This window comes from Chinchilla lanigera, unplaced genomic scaffold, assembly GCF_000276665.1.
Source record: "Chinchilla lanigera isolate Chin_1 unplaced genomic scaffold, ChiLan1.0 scaffold00067, whole genome shotgun sequence".
Taxonomy (NCBI): Eukaryota; Metazoa; Chordata; class Mammalia; order Rodentia; family Chinchillidae; genus Chinchilla; species Chinchilla lanigera.
The window spans coordinates 6,668,727-6,684,203 of record NW_004955468.1 but is presented as its reverse complement, the minus strand read 5'-3'; the positions used below and the strand labels follow the sequence as shown (position 1 = coordinate 6,684,203).

Genomic DNA, 15,477 nt, shown 5'->3' with positions numbered 1-15,477 from the left:
GAATCCTCAGATGCTCAAGTACCTTATATAACATTGTGCACTATTTACATATAACCTTTGAACATTCTCTCATATACTTTAAATCATCTCTAAGTTACTTCTGAGACCTCGTACAACATAAATGCTATGTAAATAGTTGTTATACTGCATATTTAGAAATAATGACAAGGAAGAAGATCTGTACATGTTCAGTACAAGCACAAACATTCTACAGTACCTATCAGCACCAGTGTAACTCTTTATCAAATATTTTCCATCCACCGTTGGGTGAATCATAGATGTAGAAGCTATGGGTGCAGTGTGCTAACTGTATAAGTGGGAACAATATTTTAAGGATTTCTGGAGTGGGGGTTAGCACACTGAGCTCATTCAGGGCAGGGAAATAGATTTTGATTCATGTGCCAATTATATATTGTGGCTAGAATGCTGGCTTCAGCATGGCCATGGCAGGCTGAACCCAGTGGTAGCTGCCCAGGGTCTGTGACTTCGGGCTACCTACTAGAGCAGCAAGGTTCGACCTATTTTGTGTGTGTGTGGTGCTGGGAATTGAACCCAGGGCCTTATGCATGTAAGGCAAGAGCTCTACCACTGAGCCATATGCCCAACCCTATCCATCTATTTTTTTCTAGGCTTATAATCACTGAACTTATTTTTCCATCCTAGCCAAATCATTCAAAAAGTCAAGAAACACTCACTAAATCCCTACCAAATAGATTAATCAACTAATTTAGCTCTCTCTGAGCCACCATCTTGGCAAATTGAATACTCTGTGGAAATTGTTTTATCCGTGGGGTTTAACTGCCTCCCTTCCTTCTCTGCTCATAGTTGTTTATAAAGGGCTTTGAGGTGCTAGAGTGAAACACTCTGTTGTTTGAACTAGTCTGATGGTGATTAGCAAAACAGAACATATATACCCTTTCCGGGAGGATGCAATTCCACAAAAGGCAAGAGGGGCATTTTCTTTGACGTTGCAGTATCCATTTGCACCACAACTTGTATACACGTTTTTTAGCAAGACAAAAGGAAAAGGGGTAAAGATTGCATGATGTATTTCCTATAATATTTAATAATCACACTGAAACACTGACACACATTGCTTTGCATTTGCAAACCTCTGTTTCCTTTGAAAATTACACCCCAGCATTTAATTCACCAAAATAACTCATTTTATACAGCACAACAATGTAGTAAAATAACTCATCTCAAATATGTGGATATGAATAGATTTAACACATCTGCATTGAACAAAATGAATTAATCTAAAAGCTGAGAAACTGCTGTTCTCTTTCGAGACTTACCGATTATTTTACCATTCCCTTCAGTTTACTTGTTTGTTTTCGTTAAATTACTTTAAGAATTAGGAAATGAGAAAAGCAGAAACACTGGGTAGGTTTTTCTCTTCTTGGAATAGAGGAACGAAGCATAAATAATCATTTGTATTATACCTTATTTCATTAAAAATTATATTTACAATTGTGCAGAGACCAGGGAGAGGCCCCCACTCACTGTAGATTGTTCTGTTTAATCCTTGGAAAATACTGTATTTCCATTACAACATTCTCCCCACAGAAGTCTGGATATTAAAATTATTCTTGAAGCTGAGTGTAAAGTGCTGAAAACAAATCAGAGTTCAAGTGCATTGCAGGGCTCCCCCCTGGGAGGAGAAATTCATTTGCAGACATGGGGCAGTATCTCTGGGAAGAAGATGCAGATGTGTTTATCACATCTCAATTCTCACGCAGGGCTATGGGCTCCACGCTGGAGCCTCCCTCAGGCCCAGTTGTTATTTCTGGCCTGGGCTTTCTGGGTAGGCAGAGGCATCGCAGGAAGCAAAGCCCATCTGTGACGGATGGCTTGGAATGAAGTCACAGAGCCCACAACTGGAGAAAAAAAATACAAGCACACTCTCCAGGTGCACACGTCCCTTGGCCCAGGTGGGTCTGACTGCTCTTGGGTCCTGGAGGGCTGCTGCAATGCAAACAAAATTGAGGACAACACACAGAACTTAGTGGGCCCCACTCCTATTAACTCTTTCAACTCCTCCACTGCTGATACAGCCAGCAGATCTTCCTCTGCGAGCTGGGACAGAAACAAAGACCACGTTGATGTGGAAAGATATAGAAAGGAAAACCTTTTGAATGTACAACATTTGGACATTCTACTCACAAGCACCTTCTAGTTCAACTCTCAAAAGTGGAGAAACACTTGTGTGACCCCTTAAGTATAAAGTCTTTACCTTCATGACATTTTTCTTCACATATGTTCTGTAGTTTCTCAAGCGAGGGACTTCATCAATAAGTAATTTGTATCCTTTGAATCTTTCCAAAGCTTTCAACTTAGAAAAAATGCATTTGCTATCTTATTTCATCAATTAGCACAATTTATTAAATTTCTACATGACAATGACAAGTCAGCCAGTTATGAACAGGTTTGGAAATAGACTCACGTGATGCTAGTCAAAATTCAATTCATTTGGTGAAATCTACAGGCTTAGGCACTCAGGATGTTGTAAACCTCTTCAAAGTGTTTTCCAGAAGGAATGGCCAGACCTGGATGTCTCTGAATTGGTAAAGGCAAGGCCAGGGAAGGGATTTTCTAGATCAGACTGAGGAAACATAGGAGGTATTCAAAGAATGGTCAGTCAAGACTAGAAACACAGGCAGGCACCAAATGAAGGAACCCCCTGCTAAAGGCTTTAGAGATTTTCTTGGTGGTGATAAAAAAACCAAACTACTGACTGTTTTCAATAGGATAAAGAAGGAATTTGTAATGTTTGCCTTTTAGGCTGTTGTGGTAGGAAAAGGTAAACTTGGGATAGGTTGGATTGTCATTTTCCATTCCTTCTCCCTCCTTACAATGGAATTTTAAATCCACATCTTTTGCAATGCGACTTTGCCATCCCTCCTAAATAAGTAGGTGCCCAATTCACTTGTGTCTTAGCCCTGGGACTGCTTTGGTTAATGAATGTTGAGTGAATGTGAAGTAACTACTGGCTTTGAATGGGTTTGCATGATTTGGTTTGTCCTCTGGCCCCCTGCAGTCTGCCATGACAGTGACATGCTTTAGGTAGATACAGTCCTTTTAGCCTGATCCTTGGAAGGCAAAGCACATGGAGCAGACCCAATTCAGACCTATGGCCTGGGGCAAAGTTCCCACGTCAGACCTGGAGGCCCAGAGTGAGAACTGGACATTTGTTGTTGTAAGCCATAAAGGTACAGGGTTGTTTGCCACAAACTATTATTGCAGCTGGCTGATTCACACAGAACTACACCCATGCATTAAGTAGGGGTGTTTCAGTCAAGGATGGACTGTGTATATGAGGGCGGATGATAAGACTATAATTCAACAGTTCCTATGGCTGGTGAGAGTTGTCACTGATGGCACAGCTCAGTGTATTACATGTGTGTGGCAACACGGACCTAAACTAACCTACTGTGGTGACAGTCATATAAAAGTATAGCGCAAGCAATTGTCTACATTATAGAATAGCTGATAATGGTAATAAATAATTGCACTTTCTTTCTTTCTTTCTCTTTCTTTCTTTTTTCTTTCATTCTTTCCTTCTTTCTTTCTTTTTTCTTTCTTTCTTTCTTTCTTTCTTTCTTTCTTTCTTTCTTTCTTTCTCTCTCTCTCTGGTTCTGGGGATTGAACCCAGGGTCTTTACATTGAGACCCACCCCCAGCCCTTTTAATTTGTTTTTAATTTTGAGATAGAATCCTGATAAATCACTAAGGTACTAAGGCTGAGCTTGAACTTGCAATCCTCCTACCTCAACCTCCCAGAGTGCTGGGGTTACTGGTGTGCATACCACACCCCTCCTAACTCTTTTTAAAATTTCCCAACCTTGAATCTTTTATTCTAAGAATAGAAAACTTCCCAGTACACCCTCCTCCCTGCACCAGGTGAAATGGAATTGTCCACATATCCTAACTCCCCCTCTGCCTCCACTCTGGTGCTAGGGGGCCACAGCATTCCCAGAGAATGTCACAGCATCTCCAGGAGGGTTCATCACAGGCGGGGAACATTCTGCTAGGAGCCAGGCCTAGAAGGAGCAGCTGCAGGGTAGGACTTCCAAGGAAGCATGATTATCACGAAATCAGTAATAAGGGTGGGAAGCTCACAATGAGAACAATGGGAAAGTCCTCCCCGGTGCAGTCACTTTAAGGTATGTCACCTTCTTCAACGCCAGGGCCACTGTCAGAAAGGCAACTTCATCTAACTAATTAGCAGGGTTTGCCACTTTACAAATCTGCCGTGGCTTTCTTGGCACGAAACAGCTGCTGAGGCAAAGAGCTGTAGGAACCTATTAAAAATCACAGGCCTGAGAGAAAGGAAGAGCGAGGGGGAAATTTAAAAGAGAGAGGCAAGAAAGGAAACTTCTGTAGTGGGTCCGAGACCTGCCTGCCTGGCCAGGGCCACATCTGAGCAGGAAGTGGTTAAAAAGGATTGAGAGGGACCCCTACCCTCCGCTCGAGCGGGGCTTCTGCACTGTGTGCTTGGTTCTTCCTCTTGAAGTACTCTCTGGTTTTAAAGCGCCTTTGAAGGAATGCTCTCCCGTGGACTGCAACCTGTCACTGCTCCCTGTCATCCGTCCAGTAATTAAAATCTGACTGATTTACTGACTGGCACCGACCATCCCAGCTCAGGAGTTAGCTGATGTTCATCTTTCCCAAGGCTAAATTTACTTGGTAGAAAGAGACCGCTTGCTCCCAAGCTGAGCTGTCATTCAGCTGCTGGGGAAACCATAAAGATAGCTAACAGAGCCTCACCAGCCATCTTTGGTTTATTTTATTCTAATATTTATCACCACCCAGCAAATGAACATAATGCAGGCAAGTTAGGGAGAGCCACGCAGGCTGATTTGTGGGTCCACTGTGGCTTGCCAGCAAAACCACCGGCGGGCCACACTCAGGGAGGGCAGGGCACCCCCCGCCACCCCCTGTGGGGCTGGCCAGCTCTCAGGAAGAGCTGGGATACCATGGGCTCCTCATCTTCAGGCAGTTATGGGCTGAGGAAGAATCTGGAGCTCTAAAATAGCAAACATGGCTGTGTCTCGGGATGGGAAAGTGTAAACTCATCAGGGGTCCTTTCTGGGGTGTTGACAGCATAGGATTGTCCAAATCAGGCCTGGATTCTGCATTTCCTGAGCTGCCCAGTAGCCTTTGGGGTGATTCAGCCTTTCCATTCCTTTCCATGGTTTTGGCTTTGTTATCTCAAAGCCCATCCTGACCCTTTTGGTACAGGTTAAACCAGATCTCCGCTCAGATGCAGGCTTTCCTGACCCAGTTCCTTCTCTGCTCTTTCAGTTTTCACTTGTTCATGCTATTAGCATCACTAATTCATTCTGTGAGTGTCCGAGTGGGGCCAGATTCCTTGTCAGCATGGGGGACAACAGGCCAGACCTCAGGCTTTGCAGCACTTATTGGCCAGAGGGAAGACTGAGCCACTAACCACATAAAGGCACAAAGAAATATGTATTGATAATCAGGCCAAGAGGATGAATGAAAGAAAGAGATAGCCATGAAGGGAGCCCAGGACAGGTTCAGCATTTAGGGAGCAGCCAGTAGCTGCTCTTCGGGCACAGCCAGGACCAGGATATAGCTATCAGGTGCCCAAAAAGCACATTCTATGCAGCTGTCACTCTCCTGGCTGTGCACTGTGCAAACTACAACTGACACTGAACACCCTCTAGATTCTGCTCCTGGTTACCTCAGGGGTACGCTGTCCCCTGCCCAGCTCTAGCACCACCACTCATTTTGCTGAAGTCGAAAGTGTTGCTGACCACACTCTTCAGGTCACTACATCTCCCCATAGTCAAAGTCACGAGCTCCTGGGACTTAAGTCACAGACAACCAGGCGGTGATGTTGCTCACATGACTCACTGGGCCAAGGCATTAATCGTGCATGATGTTTACAGTACAAACCGAAAATAATTATAGCATTATATATACATATACATAAACAAATATAATTATAACATTGCATATGTGTATATATGTGTGTGTGTGTTTTAAACAAACACAGCAGCTATCTTGTCAAGAACATCCAGGGAAGGAGAGTGTGGCAAGGCACACAGGAGATTCTTCTAGAGAAGAGGAGTTGATCAGGGTCTCCTCACCCTCTCCTTGGAGAGGAGCTCTCTCTTTTTCTTTAGGGAAGAAGTGGTCTTTGGAGGGCAGGACTGGTTTGGGGAATGCCCTGGGGGAGTGGACATGATTTAGACAAATCCAGATGAGAAAAAACATGTGAGATGTCAGGGAACCTCTCATGCACAGTTCAAGCTCTCTGGAGCCCAGCCAGAGGAAAGGCTAGCACAGGCCTCAGAGTGAGTCCACGTGCAGCTGAGGATGGAAAAGGCAGTTCTCCGATGCCTCTCAGGACTCTGCCAGCACCATCCTAGACTGATGGTCTGTTATGCTTTATTCATCTTCAATCGTCTTTATATCAGCGCTGTAACACTAGGGTCCAGTGAAACCCAGGGTATCATACAGTAGTTTCCTCTCATCCATGCTTTTAGTTACCTGTGGTCAATTGCTACTTGAAAATATTAACGAAAATTTTCAAAAATAAACAGATTCATAAATTGTAAGTTGCCACTCTGAACAGCACGGTGAAATCTTGCACTGTCCCAATTATGATGTACACGCTACCCACCCTCTGTCTGGTAAGGGAGAGAGAAAGAAAGAAGAGAGAGGGAGAGAGAAAGAAGAGAGAAGCATATTTACACAGCATTCATTGTAATATATTGTGTTATAACTCTTCTATTTTTATGTTATTATTTACTGTGCCTGATTTATAAATTAAGTGATATTGTAGAAATGAGTCATAGGAGAAAACAGTATTTAAAACGCAGGCACCACCTGAGTTTTCAGGTATCCACTGGGGTTCTTGGAACATATCCCTTAAAGATAGGGGAGGGGGGAGGTAAGTAACTCTTAAACTAGATACTAATGCGGAGATGCCTAACAATTTAATTGGAAGCATTTATGCAGCTCCTGAATGGCCTGTGTTCTGTAGCTCAACCTACTGCCTCATGCTGCTGTGAGACTCTTGCACCCCAGTTCGGAGCATGCTGTCAGCTTCCTACACACCTGTATCCGCGCAGTGGACCCCACCACAAGATGCATCTGCCACACAGAAGCTCTGGCCCTTCGGAGAAGAGAAGAGACTGGGATACAGGGATGTTTGTTAGCAGAAAGCCTGGCATGTTCTCCTGAGCAACGCAAGAACCACCTTGCCCTGGGCAGCAAAGTGCCTCCCTCACCTGCTTACAGAACCCCTCAGGAGGAAGCTCAGTCCCACCCGAAGGTCCTGTGGCAGGCTCCCATCCTGCAGAAGTTGAACGCAGGGGCAGGAAGAGCCAAAGTTGGTGTTTTCATTTTGAGTAAATCAATTGGCTAATCAGGGTGGGATTTTCCATCTGGGAGTTGAAAGGGCAAAAGGAGAACAGTTAATTTTTCAAAGCTTCACTGTAAAATACAGCCCCCCTGTTTGTGAGTCGCATTTGATGCAGGGTCCAGGAGGGACATCAAGAAGTGGTGTCAAGGCCAGAACAAGCATATTTTAAAGTAACAGCAAGTAAATTAAGCCAATTAGGCATTTTCAATGCCAGGAATCTATTTTTCCCCCTTTCTTTTTTATTTTAAGAGACCTTGCTTGTAAGATAAAATTTCTTTCTTTTGTTTTTGCATTTATCCTCCTGATTTTCACCTTTGTTTCTCTACCATGGGAGACTGTGTCATCCAGCCCTGCTGGGGTAGGCACCAAGTTGTCCCTTGAGAAGGATGCCTGTTCTGGCCTAAACTGAACCTGCCTCTAAATGTGGTCGTGGGGTTGGGAGAAAGCTTTTTAAGGAGTACAAACCCCACCAAACTGGGGAGACTCTACATTTGATCACCTAAGTACAGGTTGATGAGGGTAAGGAAAAAATAAAGATTTGAAAGCAGTCCTGGAAATGCTCAAGAAGAAAGGTGCTAGATGAATTCAAGCTACATTTATGACTACTTTTATAATGTAGCCCTTGAAGCTGAGTGGTCCTGAGCATTTGGCTGGTTTGTTCCCTCATATGGATCCTCAGGTTAAGATCTGAGAAGTGATCTGGAGTCTGGTGTAGGGATGTGGTGGGGATAGAGCTCTACTAGATACTCCGTAAGGGGCCAAGGAGGTCCCTGATAAATAGGGAAACAAGTCATCCCATAAAGAAGGCAGGTTTCTCAAATGTTCTGACCATTGTCCACTGGGACCCAACCCCACACTCACCTCACCATTCCTATTTTTCTGTAATGAAAGACCAAGTGATAACAAGTAACAAAATCAGCAAGTTGTTTAGCAACACGCATAAATTGTGTATTATTTACTCTATGGGAGATGAATATGAGCATATACGCACTTGGTTTTATTTTATAAAACAATGCCTCATAAACTAAACACTAGCCCAGCAATTTCATTACATTTACCTTGGTAATATGTTGCAAGCCATTTAAAAAGAACAAATTCTCTGACAGGCCATCACCCATGAAGTACAGCTATACAAGCTCAACAGTTTTGGGGTAATGTATAAATCAGTTTTAGCAATAGGTGCAAAGATGATTCATATTCAAACCACAATGCAAACGTTCCTTCTATTTAAATAAAAAAATTCCAATTTAGAGATCAATAATGCTGTTAGTGGAGATGTATACCTCTGTATACAGTAGGGTTGAGCAATGACCTACAGCAAACTAATAATGAAATAATCTTTAATGTAATTTATAAATTAAATAGGAAGACAGGCAAACTTGGGAAGTCACAGTCTCTCGGAAGACTGGTCATGGAGTGTCCTTCTGGAAAGTGACAGAGAAACACCTATGCCTTGCATGGGAACAGTGCACCGGGACTCTAGACTAGCTCCAAAAACCAGGAAAAGAATCCTCTGCAAGCTCTAGTATGTTCTTAAATTCTTCTTATGGCATCTTAATTGCATTAACCTTCAATAACCCTCCTAGTGAGTTACAAGGAGGCGGCCCTTGGTAACATGTGCATCTGAAAGTTGAGGTAACCCACTTCTAAGTGCCAGTGATGGGACTCGTCCTCCATATGTGGATCATGGTGGCCTTAGAGGAAAAGTGGAACTTACAAAAAAGGAAGTATAAATTCAGGGTTATGGAATTTCAAAGCAAAGAGGAGCTTTGGGCTGGGTGGAAGGTGGGAGGAGAGCAGACAGCGGAGATAGTAGTTTGGGACTGGGGAGCTTCCAGGGAAAAGCCTTTCAAAAGCAATCTCAGAAGGAGAGACATGAACAAATGAATCAGCTAGTTCCAAACAGGTGTGTGCAAGAGGAAGGAATAGGCTACAGACTTGATCATTGTCCACCTTACCCCATTCTCAGATATGCAGCTGATATGGGGTAGATGCAAAGTCAGAAATGAGAAAATGAAATACATAAGTGACACCCAGAACTCTTCTTCAAAGCCTACTTCAATATACTAATTTTTTTTCTGGGATTAAAACCAGTAAACTTAGGGGCTGGGGATTTAGCTCAGTGGCACAGTGCCTGCCTGGAAAGCGCAAAGTCATGAGTTCAATTCCCGGTACCGGAAAAACAAAACAAAACAAAACAAAAACCCAGCAAACTTGCGGTCAAGAAGGCAGAACTCATATTCAGCCTGTGCCTCTTCCTGGCTCACATACCAGGGAAAACAGCAACCCCATCCATCCAGTCCCTGGAAGTCTACAGGGAATTTTTTTTTCTAGGGTCCCCTCTGCTACCACAAGCTACAGATGTTCAAGTCTCTTATGTAAAATGGCATGTAGCCTATGGAACTCCACCTATACACTTTAAATCATCTCTAGATTATTTATAACACTGAATGCAATGTAAATGATATGGGAAGAGTTGTTAAGCTGCATTATTTAAAAAATAATGACAAGGAAAGAATCTGTACATATTCAATGCAGACACAATTTTCAGTCCACCATTGGTTGAACCCAGGGATGGGGAGCTAGAACTGTTCTTTGTTCTCTCTCCTATGCAATGAGGGATAGAAAACCACCTTGCAGCATTTTAGTGATGAGAAATCGTGCTATGTCTTTGGAAAAAATTCAGCAAATGAAAAGCATAATGCAAGGAATGAGTGTCCTCAGACCTATTTCAAACCATCTCTGAGCAAAAAGAAAGGAGGGTTACCAAGGGCCTTTGAAACACTTATCTTGACCCACAAATCCTGCTGGGTTTAGAGAGAAGGGCTGGCCCATTACAAGGGTCACCAGCTTAAGGCCTGGTGAAGCCGCAGGCCCTATCATTACTCCTCTCTAAAACAAAATACCCAAGACACTGCTCAGCCTTTACTCATTTAATTTTTCAAGGAGAAAGACCTCAATCAGAAGAGCAGTGTTTTCAACAACACTCTCCTCTGTTATTACACTGGCCATTGTTTCTAAATTGATGATGTTACTTAATCAAACCCCACACTAGTACTCTTAAAAAGCATTTAGAACAAAGCAATAAGGAGTTCTTTGCCACAATTTGGCTTTTCTTTCAGTGTCTAATCAAACCTCACACATTTGCTACTGCCTCCCAAAATGAGTTCTAGGCACTCTTTATATTCTCCTCACATAACCCTCCCTAAGAGGAAGGAAGGGAGGGAGGGAGGGAGGGAGGAAGAAGGAAGAAAGAACGAGGGAGGGAAGGAGGAAAGGGCGCTGAAAAGCAGATGGGGAGAGTTAGACAGAAGCACAGGCAGCATAGCTGGGCTGACTGCCCTGATGCTGCCTGCCCCGCACCCCTGATCTATGCACAGAACGCAGGCAGGTGTGGGAGACAGCCCTGGGCCCCAAAGGGCCAGAAGAGTGCCCTGTTGGCCCCCATTCGCTGCCTTCTGAGCTCCTGAGGGTCAGGCCCTTGCATCTAATTGGACAGCTGGGTTGGTGACTGTGGCCTGTCCTGCCAGCCGCCTCGTCGGCCACAGTGACAGCTGTATCACTTCCCTGATGTGAGTGGGCGCTGAGGAGCGTTGACACACGATCAACTTCACTCTAATATCCTTCAACCAACCTGACAGTTGTCCAGCACAAGCCAGTCAGTCAGCTCTGCTGCCAGTATACTGAGGCATTGTGGGACAGCTTTCTAAGGACAACAGGCTCCAGGGACTTCAGATGAAGCTTTTGTTTTCTCCCCACAGTGGCTCAGATTGGAAGTAAGTGCTGGGGTGCTGAGTATATTGCAGGGGCCTCTGTGCAGGACCTGGAGAACTGCAAGTAACTGCAAGCAATAGCATGTGGGGAGCGGACATGCGTCCTGCTCTGAGACTAGCTGGGTGGTCCAGCCCATGCGGACTTGAAGTTATAAAGGAACACACCCTCCCTCCCTCTCTCTCCCCTCCCACTTCCTCTACCCCTTCCTGTCCTCACATACTTTATATTTTCCCCTCAAAGAGTTTAAGGTGGAAGAGATGCTTTCTCATACTATGCAAAGTTCGGAACCTTGAAAATCAAAAGCACAAATGTGTCCATTTTTCCTGATAATAGCCAACCTCTAATGGATTCATGGTGATGTGACTTCCTAGCACTCCTACCCTCCCAACCAAGTCTCCTCCTGCAAGGACTACCCCCACCCCCACTCTTCTTCTGGCACAAAGGCAATGCTAAACTGTTAACCAGGAAGCATGAGTTTCAGTGACTTTGTTCTCCTTTCCTCTGAGAGTAGAAGGTGACAAAAGGAGGAAACCCTAGCTACCATGGTCATGATGTCAGTGTTTCTCAGGTATCAGAGCTCTTTGGGATGCAACTCACAAGAGGGCAGGAAAGGAGATGGTATCACCATGAGGATGGACATTGAAAAGCCGCCATGAAACATCCTCCAGAGTCCAGCTGCATTTCAAGAACAACAGAGTCTAGAGATTTAAGTGCACCACAGCTCCTGGGTCCCTTCTCTGCTCCTCTTGCAGGTGTGTTTTCCTATCCCTCCTCCCTGGTTCCTCCTCTTAACTTTCCTTAGTGGTTAGAGCAAAAAGGACCCAGCACCACCAAAGTTTCAAAACTTAGAGCCCCATAACTTAAAAAGAAAATACTGACCTCTGTTTCTGTTATACTTTAAGATTCTCAAGAAAGCAGTGGTTGACCCAGGTTGATCATGTGTCCTTCGCTAAACAAATAAACCGGCCAGGATGTATGTTATGTGGGCTGAACTACCCCTGTGGTAAGCATAGAGATGGAAGGAAAGGAGTGGTTTTAGGTGATTCCAGAAGAGGAAATTAACAGACAGAGGGAGGCATGGCTGAACATTAATGAATGACTCTGTGCAAAAAGGGTATGTTATGGTTTGGATCAAAAGCATCCCCCAGTAGTTTCATGTCTGTGGAAGGTTGTAGGATCCTGAAGATACTATACCAGCTATACTCACCAGTGGATTCATCAGTTGATGAATTCAGCAGCTGAATGTGCTATTGCGAGGTAAAGCCTCCTTGGAGGTGGGTCACTGGGAGTATGACTAGAAGGGTGTATTCTTGTCCCAAGTTCCTCCTTCCTGATGTGCTTCTTGGCTTCTACGGGGTAAGCAGCTGTCCTCTACCATGCCCTGCCACCACACTGTTTCTGCCTTAGAGCCAGCAGACTTGGGATTGAGCTCACTGGAAACTGTGTCCCAAATAAATGTTTCCTCTTTTCAGTTGCCAGTCAAGTATTTTGTCCTAGGGACAGGAAAGTGACTCGTATAGGGACTCTGTTAACTAAAGGACACTTTATTAAATTCCATGTAGGATTTGATCTGACACTGCCTTGAATCAGAGTTTAAGGTTGTGATAGTTTGTTGTCAGAGTATCTTCATTTCCCTTAGCCAGTGAGAAATAATTCAGAAATATTGCTCTGCAAAGCAACCAGTGACACTGCTTTAGAAAAACTCAGTCGGCACCCCAGAAGACATAGCAAAAATGACTGACTAGGGGTCATAAAATAAACCCATCCCTCAACTAGCCAGAGCTGAATTAAAAAGCAAGAGGTAAAGCTGGCTCTCTCTGTGCTCCCTGGAAGCTTTCCATTCTGCCTTCTGCTCCTGAGGGGGGGCCATGGAGGGCAGCCCCACAAACCCTGTGGTCAGTGGCTGCTCTGAAGGCGCCCCTGGGAACCTCAATGACACATTGCTAAGGCTGGATAAGGTAGCAAATATGATCCTGGAGAGACCCTGCAGATTTGGGACTCACTCTGCTCCAGTGCAGAGAGAAGCCCATGGAGAGGCCGGGGGAGGAGGAGAGTAGGGTTAACATTCGATTAAGTGCAGGCAAGCTGTAATCAATGTACAGAGAAGAGGAAAGGGCCCAGGCTTGGGAGCTACTGTCATGCACCTCAGAAGGGCTGGTGTTGAACACAGTCTGGAAAGTATTCTTAGCTTTTCGCAGTTATTCCCTTTCTGAAGAACCCTCCCTTCAGTAGTGCTGGTGGCCACTTCAACAACGCAAGCTTCCCGCAAGTCTGATTTATGAGCAATCTGTTAGCTATTTGAATCACAACACCTTATCTGAATTAATTAATCTATCTAAAGGGAAAAAGGTGCTTTTCCTTAAATGTCAAGTTTGTGTCCTGTCCATTTTCTACATGGAAGGAAGCATCTTTTGATTAAAGTCGAAATTTCTCCCAGTTGGAGTTACCCAGCACCCAAGGGTTCTGCCGTTGACACACTTGGGCTTGGTATGTGCCTAATTATCAGATGTGAGTCCTTTCATTTCCATCTGAGTGCTGGCATGGCAGAGAAAAAATTAAAATCTTCCTCAGACTATGCCTTTAACATCACTGTGATGGGGTGGCCACCCACCAGCTTGCCAGTGCAGGGCTGCAGGATGGCATGCGGCAGTTTCAATTCATCTCTGTGATGCGCTGTGAGACACTGTCAGAGGACAAGGGTGTTGGCTATGCATGAGGCTGCTCCTGCAGTTAATGTCCTCTGCAGCCTGCCCCCCACTCCATTGTGCTACCCAGAATTCTGTTCCCAGGTTGGTCTGTCTGCGTCTCTTCCTCTCCTTTCTTCCACCTCCCCCACCCTCGTCTCACCCTACCATGTCCTCCCGAGTCCCTGGCCACCAGCCTCGAACCTTGGCAGCATCTCCTGTCAATCAATCTCTGAGGCTGGAGTTTCTCTTTACTCTCTTGACCCTAGAGCCACAGATATTTCTTGGTGACAGCTTTCTGATCCCTCAGTACCTTGCCACTGTGGTATTTTGAGTACATGGTCTCCACAGGGACTTCTAGGCAGATGGCAGGAGCCAAGAATCTGGCTCAGTCCCCTTGTCACTCAGCTGGACTCTGCTTGCCACCAGTGAACTCTGGTATAAAGTTAGGAGGTGACAGCTTCTGTTGTCCTTGTCTTCTCTCCTCTATTGCTCTTTTTCATGTCACTATGCTTTGTACTATTGTCTTCATTTATCAGCTTGAATTTGTCATGGTATGTGGCATTATACACCATCCTAATCTATTTTCTGTTGCTGTAACAAAATACCAGAGATAGGGTAATTTACTTAAAAAATAAATTTATTTCTTACAGTTCTGGAGGCTAGAAAGTCAAATATATCTTTGCCCAGGGAGACATCAGCATATGCTTGGTATCTGATGAGGGCTTTTATACTTCACCATAACATGGCAGAGGGTACCACCTGGCAAGACAGAGAAAGCTTGCTAGAAGAGGCATTCCTGTAAAAAGTCCACTCCCCTGAAAACCACTCATTGTTCAACCCAAGAATTGGTCTTAACATTGCTGCATTTGGGGCCAAGTTTCCAACATATACAATTTGGGGGACACATTCAAACCACAGCACACATGTTAACATAGCTCTCAAAACAAATATTCCTTTCTCGTTTATTATAATGGCCACCCACTAAAAACTCCCAAGTTCAGATTCATCAGATATTTCCCTGCCTCTAATTAAATACCTTGGTTAGGAGACAGTGGTCACTGTTCTTGAGAACATGGACCCAGATGGCGAAGATCTGATTCACCTCCCATTTGGGCCACCTGACATCCATGTGACTTTGGTCAGGAAACCTTATTTCTTAGAGCCTTATCTGTAAAATAGAAATTACACCCCACAGGTTTGCCGTAAGAACAAAATGAGCAAATTTGCAAAGCATTTAGATTCAGGCCTGGACCACACCAACTGCCGCACAAGCAGCTATTATTGTTTCTAATAAGCACAATCATATATGTTTTTTCTTTTGTTATTATGAGCATCCCATTAACCAGTTATTACTGTTCCTACTTGGTGTATGAAAACACCAAAGGTAGGTAAGTTCAGACACCTTACTTAAATTTGTACCACTGATGAACCTCAAAAGCAAGAGTTGAACCTGGGTTGGGTGCCTAGTTTTCTTCATTCTTCTTCCACAAAACATAGCACACTGCTGGCCACTATGTGCTTAACAAACATTTTCCAAATGTTGCTTGATCATCAGTTTCATTTATACTCAGGACCCATGGACACCTGGTGAGCAATCACTGCAGAAGAGGAGTGAGGA

The 15,477-nt window shown here is 44.3% G+C and overlaps 1 protein-coding gene across 1 annotated transcript in view; it reads right to left on the bottom strand.

Annotated features, from left to right (window-relative positions):
- Window positions 1–14,497: 14,497 nt before the first annotated feature.
- Window positions 14,498–15,477, bottom strand: part of Tshz3 (teashirt zinc finger homeobox 3) — a 221,540-nt gene continuing 220,560 nt past the window's right edge. The window contains exons 6-7 of the transcript XR_263394.2: window positions 14,896–15,027; window positions 14,498–14,618 (exon numbers count right to left, since the gene is read on the bottom strand). The gene's annotated coding sequence lies outside the window, so the exon portion shown is untranslated. The remainder of the gene's footprint in view (window positions 14,619–14,895; window positions 15,028–15,477) is intronic.